Raw genomic sequence first — 16,975 nt, 5'->3', positions numbered from 1 at the left:
GGAAAAAGCTGCCTTTGCGGAATCAGGATGTGTGTGCTTGAATTAATTCTGCAGGATTTGCTTTACTTTCTTCACTCACTATGAAGTGAAGTGGCAAGCACAAGGAACCTGCTTGTCTGAAAATCTGTGTCTGGCCAAGGGATTCTGCTGCCATCTTGTTTACTGTGTGGCAATTTTCAATGGTTTGCCTCAGGCTGGGTCTTGTCACCATGTGAGAAGCCTGCAAGAGAAATTGTGTCATGAACTTGGTTTCCCACCTCAAAGTGACAAACCAATGCATAAAGTCCACTGGCTGAATTTGGATTCCACAGTCAGCTTTCAGTTTGGGGCAAAATCTCAGCATTAGGTGTTGTCATGTTTGCCATTTGGAATTTCCACCTTCGGCATTAAATGTTTGGGACAGGCTTGCTTCTAGACTCCCTTGTTCATGGGAATAGCTCCAGAAGCATTCCTGTGGGAAGTGGGTGTTGGATCTGAACCCCTGACTGGCCTTTCCAAGACATCAATGCAGGTCAGATCTGGGCGCAGGCATAAATTTAGCTGAAATTCAGCTTGGATCTTTTTATTGTGCATTGCCTTGACTATTGTGCAGAAGGTGATTAATAAATCAATGGTGTTTTTTGCTTTTCTTGGGAAAATCTCATTGTAACAGCATAGCTTGACTTGGAACCGGGCCACTTCCTATTGTCTGTCTGCTCTGACTGGCACTGACTCTCAGGGCGGGCTCTAGGGGTAGACTGGGTGGCGTGGGGTGCCAGGCCGGCAGGGGGGCACCGTGCGGCTCTGCCGCGCAGAAGCCCACCAGCCGCAGCAAGAAACGGGGTGGGGCGCTGGAGCGATCTCCGCGCCAGGGCGCCCGACATGCTTGAGACGGCCCTGTTGACTCTCCAGGGGGATCTCAGGGGTCTTTCCTCATCACCAGCTACCTGATTCTTCTGGCCAGGGATGGAATCTGGGAGCTTCTGCAGGCAAATCATGCATGCTATTCCTGAGCCAAATGGTCCTTCTCCATGGGTGTAGCTTTTGTATGAAAGCAGACACTCCATTAGAGACAACCCTCTGATACCTAAAGATTGCTTTGATTTTCACTTGCATGTGAAGAGGACTCCAGTGGGCATGTGGCCTGAGGGGGAAGGGTGAGCATCATCTAAGAAAGCATTTTGTAAGTAGGTGAGCAAAAGGAAACCTCAGGCATTGGTTCCCCACCTCCCTATTGGACATGAGGCAGTATAGCTTGGAAGCAGCAGGGATGACCTAGGATGGGAGAAGGATTACCCAAGCTGGTGCTTTCATGGCTAACTGAAGAGAATATGGGCAGTGCAGGGAAGTACTGCTGGAGGGGACAGAGATGGATTGATTGGGCAAGGGCTGACATATCAAGGACCCAGGCCAAGGCTTAATGGCATGTGATGGAGCATCTCTGTTGAAGCTCAGCAGGTCTGCATCTGGTCAGTACCTAACAGGAGATCACCCAGAAGCTCCCATGTATGTCTCCTTGACTTCTGTGATAGAAGAGAGGTTTTATGCTTTTCATGCAGAAGGTCCCAGGCTGGGAGAGAATCCTGCCCGAGACCCTGAACAGCTGCTGCTCTTCAACATAAACAGTACTAAGCTCCATGGACTGATGTTCTCCCTCGGCCCGAGGTGGCTTCTTGTGCTCTCCACCCCAAGGAGTCTTTGCAGTATGCAATAACTTCTCCCCCCCCCCTCTCCACCCGCCCACATTTCCCATCACAATGACAGGCAATTTGTTAGTTTTTAAATAGCACCTGATATCTAGTGGCAGACATTTTATTACAGCAACCTTTAGGTCAGAGGCAGAATGTGCATGGAATCCAAATACAGTACTCCTCCTCCTTGGTCTCCATTTATTTCCTGTTTTAATCACAGGCTTGCATCCATAAGTCGCTTAAGTGTGCCAAACGGGGCTTTTCTGGGAAAAGACAGCAAGGTTGGCTTATGAGGTTATTTGCTACCATAGGCAGAGCGAAGAGGGAACATGAGACGAACCATGCCGGATCAGGTCAATGACCCTTCTAATCCAACATCCTGTTCTCTCAGTGGCCAACCAGATAACCTGTGGGAAGCCAGCAAGCAGGGTTCAAGCAGAAGAGCCCCTTCCCCTCCTGCAGTTTCCAGCAACTGGCACCCAGAAGCATTGGTGCTTCCCACTGGGGAGGCAGGGCAGAGTCAGCCATTGAGAGCCCTCTCCCATTGTGCAAAGGATTCTGTGGCCAGCCAGGCCAAGGAATCAGCAGAAGAGTCATGACACAAGTACCATGACATGGTAAATGTGCTTAGAATGGTCCCATTCAAGGCTCAATGGCCTAGTCTACCTGTAGGATTAAGGCCACTGTCAGAGGCAGTAAATGGGTCTGAAAGCCAGTTGCTGGAAACTGCAGGAGGGGGAGGGGAGCATGCTCTTGTGCTCAGGTCTGGTTTGTGGGTTTCCCATTGGCCACGGTGAGAACAAGATCCTGGACTAGATGGGCCATTTGCCTGATCCAGCAGACTCTTCTGTTTGTAGTCCTGAGAAGGGCTTTGGAAGTGGTTGCCTTGTTTGGTACTAAATAGGTAGTGCCATGTGCTGATGGGCGTCAGGCCAGGACTGGGCTCAAATGCCCAGTGAGCTATAAGATTCAATGGATGACCTGTGGGGGGGGGGGTCAGTCACCACCCCTCAGACCGTCTCACAGGGATGGTGAGGGGATAAAATGTGGGCTGGGGTGAGAGAAGGACCACCTAATAAATAAATGCTTCTCTAGAGGATGGGCAGATACGGTAAGTGAAACTTCAGTAGTTGAGCTGATGGTTTTCTGTTCCATCTGTTCCAGCAACACCATCTGTTTGTGTTTGCCTGTGGCCTACTGAATGGTGTGGCCTACTCAGTTTTCCCTGCTTGGCAATGCTGCGGCCTATTGAAAAAGCTGGGCCTTGTTGCTGCAAAAGGACTGTTTTCAGATGGTTGCTGTGGAATTTTGTGATGTCCTCTGGCGGCGCAGCTTTGGAGGTGGCAGGGTGCGATCTGCCTTTCTGTTGGATGCTGCTGGAGTTTTCAGAGCTTCTGGTGGTGATGTCTAATTTGGGCACCACTTTTTTGTGTTTAATCATTATTTTAGGTGTGAAAGGTGTGGTTTTTTGGAAAAATTTAAATGGCAGATCCCTCCCTGCTGGGCATGGAACGTTGTGGCCAAATTTGTTACATTACGGTTCAGCAGTTACGGAGAAAGGCTGTGACCTCTGCGCGCACAATGCCTACATTTTTTAATATATAGATTTTATCCTGTGAACCGCCCTGAGACCTGCAGGCATAGGGTGGTATATAAATTCAATAAAAGCATCACCATCATCATTCCTCTCCAGAGTTTTCAGCTGCCACCTCTTTGGGCACCTCCTACCCTTTGTCCTGATCCGAGTAGCCCCTCCATGATGGCTCCTCAAGGCCCATGACAAATGGTGTGTGCAAGTGACACATGTGGTCAGGGCCATTTAGGAAGATGCAAATAGCAGGTCCTGATCTTCTGTCCTTTCACACTGCACATTGGGGGGTTAACAAAAACAAGTCCAAATGCTCAAAGAGTTTGGCATCTGTTGACAGCGTCACCACTGGGCACAGCAGTTTGCATAGAATGTCTCCATAAGGAAATATGTTTTTTGAATTAGTTCCTCACAAAAGAGAATTGGGAAATAATTGTGTGTCTTTGTTATGCCTCCGCCACTTTGAAAAACAAAAAACTAAACACATGCACACACATTTAAAAGTATTGTGTCAGTGGTAATAGACATGGAGGAATCTGAATTCTGATTCCGCATTTTCCAGTTTGAACACTTCTTCATCCACATTTCATTCTCCCATATCTCGCAATTTTTCCTAATATGCACATATGCAAGCTATTTTCGTGCATATACTTTTTGTTGTTGAAGAATGGCATTACAAAATTTGGAGAAGTGTGGATTAGGTACCAAATGAACTTATATCCTACCTTTAAGAGAAAACAGGTTTTGAGTATAGATGGGGCAGGTTTAAGACTATTTCCCCTCTACTACATGACGGTCAACTTAGGGACATGGATTTTATTATGTAGAACAACTTGATGCATTAGGGTCCAAGGGAGCAGAACTGTGGTATATTGGATGGCAAATAGAAAGCAAAGGGATTCTCTTAACATTGCTGATTGTAAATTCTCCAGTCACAGAAAAGATTTATAGATGGGTCAATAAAGCAATGCTAAATAATTAACGCAGTTATTTTATTTCGGTGCTTGAAATATTTCACAGCTAAAATCTCAATCCTGTCTCAGGGTTTCGGTTAGCTTAAAACAAAGAAACGCAGCACATGACCTGTATCAAAATACAAAATGTACATACAGTATTTCTCCTTAAGCTAGAGGCTAGAATGGGGAGACCCTGAGGTCCTGGGCCGTGTAGATTTTATTTTAAACCTGTATTATTATTATTATTATTATTATTATTATTATTATTATTATTATTAAAACAAGCTTGACACACACACACACACACACACACACACACACACACAAATGTCTGTTGGAAGACATTAAAAAAATAAACGAAATGAAATTCAAGTGATGTCCAGTGACTTCCCTGACTTCCCTTCTTTTATATATGCTTACAAGGAGGTGGTTTTTAGCTCTTTGGGATTACAGTAAATCTTCCTCTGCACAGAATCTCTCATGGAACCATGTATCTCAGGTGTCCCCTGTTTGGTATAACTGGAAGCATCCGCCAGCAGTTGATCTAATTTGAAGTAATGATTGCAACCCCAAAAAGTTATTAAGATTAATGGACTCCTGGGAAAGGATAGCATTGCTTGAGCTGCATTTTGGCGCAGAAGACGAGACTGTGTGCATTTAGTTTGCATAGAAGTAAATGGACCTGAATGAAGAAGGTGTTACTCCCATTAAAGGGAGGAGAGCTTTTCCTGCTGCTGCTTCTGAGCTCAACATGGCAGGATCCCCTCAGAGGGAGACGAGCTCACTGCTTGTTTGTAAAAAACAAACCAACAAACCAACACAAAGCAGTTTACAAAAGAACAAAACACTAAAATTATCAATAAAAGCAGTTAAAAACAGCTATTTAAAACATTCAGAAAATAATTAAAATTGATGAGCTAAAAGCAGTTTAAAACACACGGCAACATTCTACATGTCTAAACAAAAGTGTTTTTTTGCTTAGAGTGTAAAGAGGACAGTGAAGGTGTCTGCCTGGGGTCAATAGGCAGGGAGTTCCAAAGTGTAGGTGCCCCATGTTAAAAGATCTTCTTCTTTTTTTTACAACTGCAGAATGAGTATTATGTGGCACCAGTAACAGACCCGCAGATCAAAGGGGTCAAGGGGAAGGCTTTCTCACAAGTAAACGTGTCCCAGGTGGATAAGGGATTTTTACAATACAGGAATAGTAACAACACCTGGAACCTGGCCTGCGAGCACAATCGCAAGCCCTGGGGGAGCTGGGTTGGTGCTGCTCAGGTGGTGCCTTTGAGGACACCTGCCGGACCTGCAAGGGTGTGGCAGGAAAGTGACTGCCGTGGTGCAGGAAAATTAAGGTGGCAGTGTGCCAGGTTCTAGGTCCTTGTATTAATTTACAAAGTCCAGAGCAACGTGGGTCCAGGGTGGGTCCTGAACTCTTGAATTGCTGCTCGGTCCCTGAGATCTGCTGTAGGAATTTCATTGATTGTTCCCCAGGTTGGCGATACTCTTGACAAGAGAGATTAGCAACACCTGTGCCAAATTCTAAATGCCTGTGGGAAATTTTCCCAAAATTTGGCACCCCCAAATGGATCCTCTCCATTTTCTGCCCCATCGCCTTGGCACCCCGGTGGGGGAGATGACATCACCACCCTAAATCAGGGGCTGGTATCATTTTATGTACAATTGTTCTCAACCGTTGCTCAGTTTTAAAAAAATTGATTACAGATTTTTAAAAAATGCTGGGAGGTGAGGAGAGAGGTTTCCTGAGCTATTTAGGACTGAAGTATGGAGGGATTTAGATAGCAAATATTTTGTGAAAGTACTGGACCATGTGATCACTCTGTGTGTGTAATTGTGCCCAAAAAATTCTTGGCCCAGCTTGAGGGGGGGGGGAGAGAAGGAGGGAGCGAGTGCGCAACTGTATTGTGGCTTTGGCAGATCCTGAGTGCAGTGCAGACAAGCTTTTTATTTTCTCATCAGCTGAGAGTAGTGGTCTGGCCCATTAGGCCGAGTGAGACAGCTGCTTCAGGCGGCAGATGCCAGGGTCTTGAATCTCTTCCTGAAACCCCTGAGCTAGGCTGCTCCTAGACTTGTCTGCTAGCCCTCTGCTATGGTGGAGGAGGATGCTGTGCCAGCCATGGCCAGCATAGAAGTCTGTTCAGCTGCCAGCCCATTAGGAAGAACTTCCTGACAGTAAGAGCCGTTTGGCAGTGGAACTTGCTGCCAAGGAGTGTGGTGGAGTCTCCTCCTTTGGAGGTCTTTAAGCGGAGGCTTGACAGCCATCTGTCAGGAATGCTTTGATGGTGTTTCCTGCTTGGCAGGGCGTTGGACTAGATGGCCCTTGTGGTCTCTTCCAACTCTATGATTCTGGTTGTGGCAGTTTGCTAACTCTCAATCCATGGTGAGCTATGTTGGCTACATGTGCATGGACAGACCGGGGATTCCGCAGGCTTTGTGTCCTCCCCCACTTGCAAGAGCCCCCTGTTCATTTGTGTGTGTCTCATGTGACTCTGTCCTTCATCAAACTATTTCATATAGAGCACCAGGGATGGAGACATTGTCCCTCCACTGTTGGATTTCAGAGACTCGGGTTTAGGGAGATTATTTATACAGCAGGATTTAGTATCTGCCAGTGTGCTGTTTGCTTGATATCACTAGGGACCAGTTCTTCCATAAATCCTCATCCTCAGACGATAAGCCTTTTTTTTTTTGCAGAGAGCTGAATAATAATAATTTCCTCCCAACCACCTGCAGTTAAAGTTCTTAATGTCATGGATTTTTAATCTCAAATGGTCTGGGGAAGCATTTAAATATGGGACTTTATTTTTCATTTTCCCTCTCTCACTCTGCTGAAATGTTAAAGCAGGCCTGGTGATTTGTCCAGGAGTGACCCTCAGAAACAGCTTCTGATGCTGACTGTTAGGTTAAAGTGAAATGAAGCAAAATGCAGATTGCATAGCTGCCAAGTTTTCCCTTTTCTCGCGAGGAAGCCTATTCAGCATAATAGAAAATCCCTTAAAATAAGGGATAACTTGGCAGCTATGGCAGATTGTGGTGCTGTGTTTCTGCACTGCATTTATCCCAATGTTTTTGGGGACACGGGATGACCCCTGCCTGCCCCCCTCTTCATCCAAAGTGGGGGAATCATCTGGATGGGGTGAATTAAAATGGCTTCTTCTAGTCTCCCATCTTCTATACCAGCCTTGCCCAACCAGGATCCCTTCAGAGGATCCCAGGAAGTGTAGTTTCCTCTCTGCAATCCTTAGCACCCTTAACAAACTACAGGTCCCACAATTCTTGGTGGGAAGTCCTGTGCTTCAAGGTGTTTTGTATGTGCTTTAAGTGTGGATCTGCCCCTTTTTTAAAAAGCCATTACCAAAAATTCAAGGAACAATTTTCAGCACTAGCAAGCTACCAGCGAGCCATTCTTGAGTAGTTCTTGCTCCTCTATTTCCTTCTCCCACCTCCTCCTGTCAAATGTTGCTAAAATTGTTATGCAATCTGCATTGTTCCTTCCCAATTTTCTTTTCGGTGTCTTGTGTATGTGTGCAATACCTGAGATGAGAACAGTTCATAAAGTGCATTGTATGACACAGAAGCACACTAAGGCATTGCATTAATTAATATTCCATCTGTGGCTGTAGCTACAAACTCATTTATCATACTGTCTTGAGAAATAAGAGGCTAAATTATTGATTTAATTATCATAATGCAGGATGTCCTTGCATGGATTGTGACCTGATGGGCTTGCGATAAAACAGGCAATCTCTTTCAGACACAGCAGTGGTGAATAAGTCTTTCGTACAATTTTGAACTGTTGTGAAAACACACACAAGGGTAAACATGTTGGTCTATAAGGAAAAGGACCCTGCAGAGTCCACAGTTGGGTAACAGTTTTGTTCACAGCACCCAAAAACTCACAAAGATTTGGTAAGCTTCTGCGATCCAGCAGTCTTAGATTCTCAGTGGTATTGTGTTACTGTTGTAGGCAAATATATCAGGGCTAAACAGCAATAGTTGGAACGAGAAACGTTGCTTTTCGTGAGGTGTAGCGAAGTTATGGTCCTCCAGATGCTGCTGAATTACAATTCCCATAAATCCATTCCATTGGCAATGCTATCTAGGCCTGATGGGAGTTGTAGCACAGCAGCATCTTGACAGCCACAGCTCAGTCTCCTTCCCTTTAGGTGGACAACTTCTAAATTAAATAAAAAAAATTTTATGGACATAAATCTGACATCAGGAACCACAAGACACAGAAACCAGTAGGAGAACACTTCAATCTCCCAGGACATTCTATACAAGATCTCAAAGCAGCTGTTTTATTACAGAAAAATTTCAGGAACAGACTGGAAAGAGAAGTTGCTGAATTGGAACTCATTACCAAGCTTAAAACCATGGAGCCACCTGGGATGAACAAAGACATTGGATTCTTATCTCATTATGCATGATCAAGCTTTCTTTAGCGCCTCAGCCCTTGCTTTTCCCCTGCAGGACCAATTGCAGTCATCAGCAGTCGTTAACAGCCATCTACAGGTTTACCACTCCCATCAGCCCATCACCCATTCCCACCCCCCCACCCTCTGTATATACATAAGGGTCTGACTCTTCTGTTTCAAGTGTATCTGAAGAAGTGTGCATGCACACGAAAGCTCATACCAAAATAAAAACTTAGTTGGTCTTTAAGGTGCTACTGAAGGAATTTTTTTATTTTGCTTCGACTCAGACCAACACGGCTACCTACCTGTAACTTCTAAACTGTTCTTGTTGTCACCTGTTCCTGCAGCATCTGCTATATTCCTGGTTCTGTTAATCCCATACAGTACAAGGAAAGTTTGCACACAACATTTGGGCCTTTTAAGTCATGCGGTGTTTCTCCAACTTGGGTCCCCTGCTGTTGTTGGACTACAACTCCCATCATCCCTAGTTAGCAGGGCCAGTGGTCAGGGATGATGGGAGTTATAGTCCAACAACCAACAGCGAGGGACCCAAGTTGGAGAAACACTGGTACAGAGAAATGGTGAGTCAGAGGGGATGTGGAAAACACATGGAGAAAGTGAAAAGAGTGTTTTCTTCTTCCTCACAGAAATGGAACTTGGGGGGATTCAATGCAGCTGAACATTGGAAGACTCAGGACAAACAAGCGGAAGTGCTTCTTCACACAGTGCAGAGTTAAATTCTGGAATTTGCTACCACAAGGTATAGTGATGGGCCCCCAACTTGGATGCTTTTAAAAGAAAATTTGGCAAATTCATGGAGGGTAATGTTGTAAATGGCTGCTGTTAAAGATGTTTGTATTGCCTCTAGTAACAGTGGCCATATGCCTTTGAATGCCAGGTGAAGAGAGGGCACTGGTGTCTGGGTCCCGCTTGTGAGCATCCCAGAGGCATCTGCTTGGCCACTCTGGGAACAGGATGCTGGGCTACATGAGCCACTGGCCTGATCCAGCTTCAGGGCTCCCACCTTCCTATGGAGTCAGATCTGGGCCCATCTGTCAGTAGTTGCCCATATTCTATCTGGTTTCTTTGGCCTCTCTTTAAAAACTGACGTGCAGTTATTGCAGCTGTTTGGTTTTTCGAACTCCCACCCTCCTGCATATACAACAGTACCTTTTTAAAATGAATCTGGGGAGGGGGGTGGGCATCAGAACCCCCCACCCTACCCCTTGAGTCGTGAATTGTGTTACATGCATCTTAAAATGTGAACTGTCCCAGAAGGGCCTTTTCTCTAGGCTGCCAGTTCAAATGGGCAAATGTTCACAGTGTTCTGTATACAAAGTGCCCAGTAATCTTGAAGATCCTTTTTCGTCCACCGCACAATGCAATTAAAATCTGGTGCACACTGGTCCCCCTGTGCAACTGCGATAAGGCGGCTTAGCTGATTTGAGAGCTGTCCGGGATTCGCAAGGACTTGGAATTAGCATGCTTATCATGTGGCTGAACTGTCTGGCAAATTTGGCACTGATGAAATCAGATGTGTTTCGTGCAAAGGCAGTGTTTTTCTTCTGTTTTATTTATATCTCACATGATAAATGTTTGAGAACAGTGGCAATGTGATTTTTTCCCCTTTCTGGATACATTTTAGCACATCCTTTTCGTCTTCTCTGTGAACAAATGACACTGCCTTCTGCTTTGGCGGATCATTGGGTCCATCTAGTTCAGCACTGTCTGCACAGACAGTGGGTCTTCGTAGTCCCACGGGCTGGAGGGGTTCACAGTCCCCCCACCTGAAGTTTTATTTTTTCTATTTATTTGTAGATGCCAGGAATTGAATCCAGGGCCTTTTGCATGAAAAACATGTGGTTTACCACTGTACTGTGATGCCTATCCTAATTCTAAAACAGTCTGGGCATTGCACAGAAAGAACTCGAACTGGACCCTGACTGCAAGCTCAGCCACCTAAAACCATAAGGTGGAAGGAGAGGAGACTTGGAAAAGAGAGAACCAGCGTAGCAATACTTAAAGGTAAAGGGACCCCTGACCATTAGGTCCAGTCGTGACCGACTCTTGGGTTGCAGCGCTCATCTCACGTTATTGGCCGAGGGAGCCGGCGTACAGCTTCCAGGTCATGTGGCCAGCATGACAAAGCCGCTTCTGGCGAACCAGATTTTATGTGTATGCCAGCTTTCCATAGTTCAAAGGTGGCTTACAACATAAAATACACAATTGAAAACAATGAATAAAAAAATCAAAAAGTACACAACCAAATTGAACAATTTCTGCATAAATCATGATAAGGTCTAAAATAAAGATACAAAAAAATAATATCAAAAACAGCAGCAACATGACCTCCCCAGGAAAAAACCCCTAGACAAGCCAAGGTTCTGCTCAGCAGCCTCAGCTTTTGTAGCTGAAGTCAGTCAGGGCCCCATCCTCCCCAGGCCAGGTGGGAAAGGCCTGCAAGGCAGGGAGCAGTTCTTCCCAGAGTCACAGCCAAGGTGGTCTCTGGTAGGGATGTAAAAGGAGCCCGGCTGGATCAGACCAAAGCAATCTAGAAAAGTTAGAAGGCGATTGAGACAATGCCAAAATGCAGCTACCTTGTGATTACCACATGTTGCTGCGCACCTGGCATAGCTGCCAAGTTTTCCCTTTTCTTGCGAGGAAGCCTATTCAGCATAAGGGAAAATCCCTTAAAAAAAGGGATAACTTGGCAGCTAGGGCACCTGGTCCTTCAGGGGCACAGTTACTCCATTCAGGACCAGGGAGTCTTCCACACCTGCCCGCCTCCTGTCCCCCACAAACAGTACTTCTGTCTTGTTAGGATTCAACCTCAATCTGTTAGGGCAGGCATCCCCAAACTGTGGCCCTCCAGATGTTTTGGCCTACAACTCCCATGATCCCTAGCTAACAAGACCAGTGGTCAGGGAAGATGGGAATTGTAGTCCAAAACATCTGGAGGGCCGAAGTTTGGGGATGCCTGTGTTAGGGTTAGCCGCCTCCAGGCACTCACACAGGCACTCATTACGCAAATGCTTTTGCGTAATCAATGAAGCAGAAGTAGATGTTTTTCTGGAACTCTCTAGCTTTCTCCATAATCCAGCGCATGTTTGCAATTTGGTCTCTGGTTCCTCTGCCCCTACAAAATCCAGCAGCTTGCACTTCTGGGAGTACTGCTTAAGCCTGCCTTGTAGAATTTTAAGCATAACCTTGCTAGCGTGTGAAATGAGCGCAATTGTGCTCTAGTAGTTGGAGCATTCTTTGGCACTGCCCTTCTTTGGGATTGGGATGTAGACTGATCTTCCCCAATCCTCTGTCCACTGCTGAGTTTTCCAAACTTGCTGGCATACTGAGTGTATCACTTTAACAGCACCATCTTTTAAAATAGTTCAGCTGGAATATTATCACTTTCACTGGCCTTGTTATTAGCAGTGCTTTCTAAGGCCCATTTGACTTCACTCTCCAGGATGTCTGGCTGAAGGTCAGCAACCACACTACCTGGGGTGTACGAGACCTCCATATCTTTCTGGTAAAATTCCTCTGTGTATTCTTGCCACCTCTTCTTGATATCTTCTGCTTCTGTTAGGTCCTTTCCACTTTTGTCCTTTATTATGGTAATCTTTGTACGAAATGTTCCTTTCTTATCTCCAATTTTCTTGAACAGATCTCTGGTTTTTCCCATTCTGTTGTTTTCCCCTATTTCTTTGCATTGCTTGTTTAAGAAGGCCCTCTTGTCTCTCCTTGCTATTTTTTGGAAATCTGGTTTTAATTTCCTGTATATTTCACTATCTCCCTCACATTTTGCTTGCCTTCTTTCCCCCACTACTGTATTTGTAAGACCTCATTGGACAGCCACTTTGCTTTCTTGCATTTCCTTTTCATTGAGATTGTTTTCATTTCTGCCTCCTGTAAAATGTTACGAGCCTCCATCCATAGTTCTTCAGGCACTCTGTCTAAGGCTAATAGAGTTCTGTCAAGAGAACAAGCTGGTCATCACAAACACTCTTTTCCAACAACACAAGAGATGACTCTACACATGGGCATCACCAGATGGGCAGCATCGAAATCAGAATGATTATATTCTCTGCAGCCAAAGATGGAGAAGCTCTATACAGTCAGCAAAAACAAGACCTGGAGCTGACTGTGGCTCAGATGATCAGCTTCTTATAGCAAAATTCCAGCTTAAACTGAAGAAAGTAGGAAAAACCACTGGGCCAGTAACACACAATCTAAATCAAATCCCTTATGAGTACACAGTGGAAGTGAAGGCAGAATAGAGTAGGGCTATTACTTTATTTGATCTGGAGACTAGACTTCTGTGGATGTAGCCTAGAATAGTGTTAGCTTGTTTGCTGCTGCATCACACTGTGGACTCATGTTCAGCTTGTGGTCCACTAAGACCCCTATGTCCTTTTCACATGTACTACTGCAAGTCGGATGTCCCACATCTTATATTTGTGCAGCTGGTTCTTCCTGTCTAAGTGTAGAACCTGACATTTGCGCCAATGGAATTCATTTTGTTAGTTTTGGCTCATCTGCAAATTGGATGATCATCCCCTCAATTCAAGTCGTTTATAAAGACACTGAACAACAACGGGTCCAGGACAGAACCCTGTGGCACCCCACTTGTCACTTTTTCCAGGGGGACGGGGAACACTTAATGAGTACTCTTTGGATTCAGCCAGCCAGCCAGCTATAAATACACCTAACAGTTACCTTGTCCAGCCCTCATTTTAACTAGATTTTAACTAGATTTTAACTAGATTTTAGCTAGAGGCGGGGAACCTGGCCAGATGGGCGGGGTATAAATAATAAATTATTATTATTATTATTAAATTATTATTAACAGCTTCCTCGTGAGAATATCATGGGGACTTTGTCAAAAGCCTTACTGAAATCAGTATACACTATGTCCACAGTTCATCAGTGTTTTTGAATTAAACTAAATAGCTTTAATTAGTTTTTGAGTTTGAAATTAATTGTTACTGATTTGAATTTTATTGTGTTGTCATTTACCTGAGTGTCTTGTGCAAACTGCTATTCTGAATAATGTCTTTGTATAGGGTAGGGCACTGAGGATGAGTTTATGGAATTAAGGGGGCAGTGCCCTGAAAAAGTTTGGGAACCACTGATTTAGATGCTTTCTGGCCTCCCAGCGCCATGCCCGTTTCTCTGGAATGGGGGAGTCCAAAGCACTAGGGCAGATGCCAATAGCAGCACTTATTTGGGGGACTGACTCACCTCCCAACCTTTGCCCATTGAATCACCTACCCTTTGAGAAAGGAATTGAATGATTTAATGGTCACCAGTTGCAATTTGTGCCCCAAGGTCACAGAGGCCACAGAATTGGTACTACTGTAAGCTGCCATGTAGTCTGATGATAATCCATGCCTCACAGAAAATGCTACTGAGGTTTATAAAAAATATATGGCGGATTTTCTGAATCCAGGGCTCTGTTGGTGGGTAGGAAAGACAGGGAACGTTTGTCATTTGGGCACCCTCATTTCTCTCTCTCTCTCTCTCTCTCTCTCTCTCTCTCTCTCTCTCTCTCTCTGCACACTTTTTTCTGGATAGTAGTAAATTTAGGTCCCATTCCCAGTCTGCAAAAAGAAATTTGCTTCTTGGCACATATACTGTAGCTGTGATTTACATGTACTTCGGTCCATTTTTGACAGCATTGGTTATGTTTATGTTCTGCCAAAGGATGGCAGAGTATAAACAGGTCTCCTTCCCCTGCTCTATGAAAAGATGGAGTGTTTAAATCTGCAGCAAGTGAAGTCATTTGTACGAGGCAAAATGGAACAGTCTCTATGTGATATTCCTTCACTCTCCACCCTGTGAAATGATTTCAAGGAACATCTCCTGTAATCCTAACAGGCTATAATAATAAAACTGGTTATGTATTCAGTGCTGCTGAAGAAAATAACATTCTTCCTGTAGTTTATATTTCTGCTCTTCTGTATAGTATTCTGAGATGAGGGGGCTGATAATTTTGTTTTGGAATAATAGAATCCCAGAACTGTAGAATTGTAAGGGACCCAAGGATCATCTGGTCCAGGCATGTCCAACTTCAAGTAGGCTGTGATCTCCTATCCAGTATCAAAAACTGGCAGTGATCTGCCACACTCTCCCATTGTCATTCTTCAACTTAAACATATTATATTTGGCTGGGGAAACCCAGCCAGGTGGGTGGGGTATAAATATTAAATGATGATGATAAAAATAATAACAAATCCTCCTCCTCCTCCTCCTTCTGCGATAACTTGTAGCCGAGTAAGATTGTCTTCCATAAACACTGTGACTGTGGAGGCCAATTCTGGATCCACACGTCCTTCCACAGTGGGGGCATTGGTTTCCGGGTGGGAGTTGATCACGGTGTGGATTTGCCAAGCGTGCCTTCCTCTTAGCACGTTTCTCCCTTGCGTCCTGAGGTCGAGTTTCTTCAAAAGTAAAGGCTGTTCTCCAACAGGAGCGCTCGCAGGCCAGTGTTTCCCAGTTGTCAGTGTTTATTCTACACTTTTAAAGATTTGCCTTGAGAGAGTTTTTAAACCTCTTTTGTTGACCACCAGCATTACACTTTCCATTTTTAAGCTCAGAATAGAGTAGTTGCTTTGGAAGATGATCATCACCAAAGGATGAAGGGGGGGGGGAGAGTTCAGCGTCCATGCAGAACTAGGAGGGAGAGCGGGTAGTGTCCTCGTCTCTCCCCACGCCCTCCCTTCCGCAGCTCCCTCCGCCGCGCTGCAGCCCGTGCGGAGCCTCCTCGGCCGCCCCCTCCCTGCCCCGGGGCTGTGGCTTGCCAGGGGCGGAGGGAGGCGCCTCACACCTTCCTTTCTGGGCCGGCCAGCTGGCTGGCATTGGGTAACGCCGGTGGCTGGAGCGGGGCGCGGAGGCAGCGGCGGAGGGAGCTGTGCCGCTGCAGCACCTGCCCGCCGGCGCGGAGGATCAGCGGCGCCCGGAGCGGGAAGGAGGTGCTAGAGGCGGAGGCGGAGGCAGCGCCAGCCAGAGCGCTTGCTGCGTTAGCGGCGGCGAGGTAGCCCAGCTGAGCGGAGCCTCGGCAGAGCGCACACTGAAGGTCCCCTGCAGCCATGGGCGAGGGCGGCCATGGTTGTGTGATCGACCAAAATCCATCCTGCGATCGACCGGTTGATCGCGATCGACACATTGGACATGTTTGATCTAGTCCAACCCCCTGCAATGCTGGAATCTCACCCAAAGCATCCATGACAGATGGCCATCCTACCTCTGCTTAAAAACCTCCAAGGAAGGAGAGTCCACAATCTCCCAGGGCAAGGGAGACCTTTCCACTGTCAAATGGCTCTTCCTGTCTGAAAGTTCTTCCTGTTGTCTAGTCAGAATCTCCTTTCTTGTAACTTGAATCCATTGGTTTTGGCCCTATCCTCCAGAGCAGGGAAAACAAGCTTGGAACATACCTGGATTTGCCTTCATTTTATAGTCTCATAAATAAATGTAATCTGATAGCTAAAAGGAAAGGAGTTTGTGGCATCTTAATCTCTTTAGGTGATTGTGGTTTCTTCCTAAAGCACCTTTTATAAGGCGCCATATGTTTCACTGTCAGTGAAAAAGGCATGTATGCCATCTGCTTGGGTGATTTTAAAAAGCACTTTTAGCAAAGGCTTGGAAAGGGAGCAAAATGTTTATACCTTTCTTGGCAGCTGGCTGACTGTTTTAACTGGGAATTCTGTCTCTAGGTCAGGGATAGGCATCAGTGGTGGAAATAAATGATCAAAGGAAAGTCATATACAGGACTTTGTGTATTCCACTTCTTATTTTTTGGCAAACAAGTTTTAAATTCTGAAGTGAATATGGCAGGGTTGGGTACCCTGTGGTCACCCAGATGATGTTGTATTTAGGGCAGCATGACTGGTTTCCTTGCTCTGGGTGGGGTGTGCCTTCTCAAAGCCCAGTAAGGGCTTGCCCTGTTCTGGGAAGCAACCATGAGGCTCTGACAGGTTCCTAGAGTCCTCCTGCCTCCTAGAATCATAGAATCATAGAATCATAGAGTTGGAAGAGACCACAAGGGCCATCCAGTCCAACCCCCTGCCAAGCAGGAAACACCATCAAAGCATTCCTGACAGATGGCTGTCAAGCCTCTGCTTAAAGACCTCCAAAGAAGGAGACTCCACCACACTCCTTGGCAGCAAATTCCACTGCCGAACAGCTCTTACTGTCAGGAAGTTCTTCCTAATGTTTAGGTGGAATTTTCTTTCTTGTAGTTTGAATCCGTTGCTCCGTGTCCGCTTCTCTGGAGCAGCAGAAAACAACCTTTCTCCCTCCTCTATATGACATCCTTTATATATTTGAACA

The 16,975-nt window shown here is 45.6% G+C and overlaps 1 protein-coding gene across 3 annotated transcripts in view; it reads left to right on the top strand.

Moving 5' to 3' along the window:
• APBA2 (amyloid beta precursor protein binding family A member 2) overlaps nt 1–16,975 on the top strand; it is a 100,996-nt gene that overhangs the window by 6,455 nt on the left and 77,566 nt on the right. For 2 of the 3 annotated variants that reach the window (XM_035132241.3, XM_088657319.1), the window contains exon 2: nt 9,298–9,410. The exons of the other annotated variant lie outside the window; for it this stretch is intronic. The gene's annotated coding sequence lies outside the window, so the exon portion shown is untranslated. The remainder of the gene's footprint in view (nt 1–9,297; nt 9,411–16,975) is intronic. 3 annotated transcript variants of the gene reach the window in all.

This window comes from Zootoca vivipara, chromosome 13, assembly GCF_965207765.1.
Source record: "Zootoca vivipara chromosome 13, rZooViv2.hap1.1, whole genome shotgun sequence".
Lineage (NCBI taxonomy): Eukaryota > Metazoa > Chordata > Lepidosauria > Squamata > Lacertidae > Zootoca > Zootoca vivipara.
Note: the sequence above shows the minus strand (reverse complement) of the source record. Positions and strands in the feature narration are given on the sequence as shown.